Below are 767 nucleotides of genomic sequence, written 5' to 3' on the forward strand. Positions count from 1 at the left end.
ATACAGTTGGACCCATTGCAACAATGAGATATAGAAGTCGTTATGTCGTAAAACGAACTTTACAACGTTGATGGGTGTGGGGGAGGATCAGGTGTCAGAGCTAGTGGGAGTTTGGGAAGGGAGAGGAAGGGGAAACAAAGAGGAGGCAACAATGCTTGATAAGAAATGTATTCATTATCTTGCTCATGTTATTGTAACTCCTCTGTGCAGTATTTTCACAATAAAAAGAAAGAAAATGAATTACACTTCATATATAAAAAATGTTCTGTGCTTAATTCAGCAGGAAATACATAACATTGGAATAATAGAGAGAAGATTAGAATGGCCCCTGTGCAAGCATGACATGCAAATTCTTGAAGTGTTCCATATTTTTACAACATGTGCTGGAGGGTATGTGGAGAGAAGGGAACCCTACCGAATCCTTGGTGGGAGTGTAAACTTGATCAACCACTTTGGAAAGCAGTATGGAGGTTCCTCAAAAGACTCCACATAAAGCCCCCCCCATGACCCAGCAATCCCACTTTTGGGCATTCACCCAAATGATCACAAATAAGACCACAATAAAACTACCAGCACAACTATGTTTACTGCCCCATTATTTACGATAGATAAGGTATGGAACCAATTCTGATTCCCCTCAATTGATGATCAAGATAATTTGATAGATAGATAGATAGATAGATAGATAGATAGATAGATAGATAGATAGATAGATAGATAGATAGATAGATAGATAGATAGATAGATGGATAGGTGGATAGATGGAT

The 767-nt window shown here is 38.3% G+C and overlaps 1 non-coding gene across 1 annotated transcript; it reads left to right on the plus strand.

Annotated features, from left to right (window-relative positions):
- Positions 1-263: 263 nt before the first annotated feature.
- On the plus strand, positions 264-373 carry LOC138826720 (U6 spliceosomal RNA). The gene has a single exon (XR_011371821.1). It is a non-coding gene; the product is annotated as a U6 spliceosomal RNA (small nuclear RNA).
- The last annotated feature ends 394 nt before the right edge of the window (positions 374-767 follow it).

The sequence above is a fragment of the Dipodomys merriami genome, unplaced genomic scaffold (assembly GCF_024711535.1).
Source record: "Dipodomys merriami isolate MVZ:Mamm:240054 unplaced genomic scaffold, mDipMer1.0.p SCAF_1493, whole genome shotgun sequence".
NCBI lineage: Eukaryota > Metazoa > Chordata > Mammalia > Rodentia > Heteromyidae > Dipodomys > Dipodomys merriami.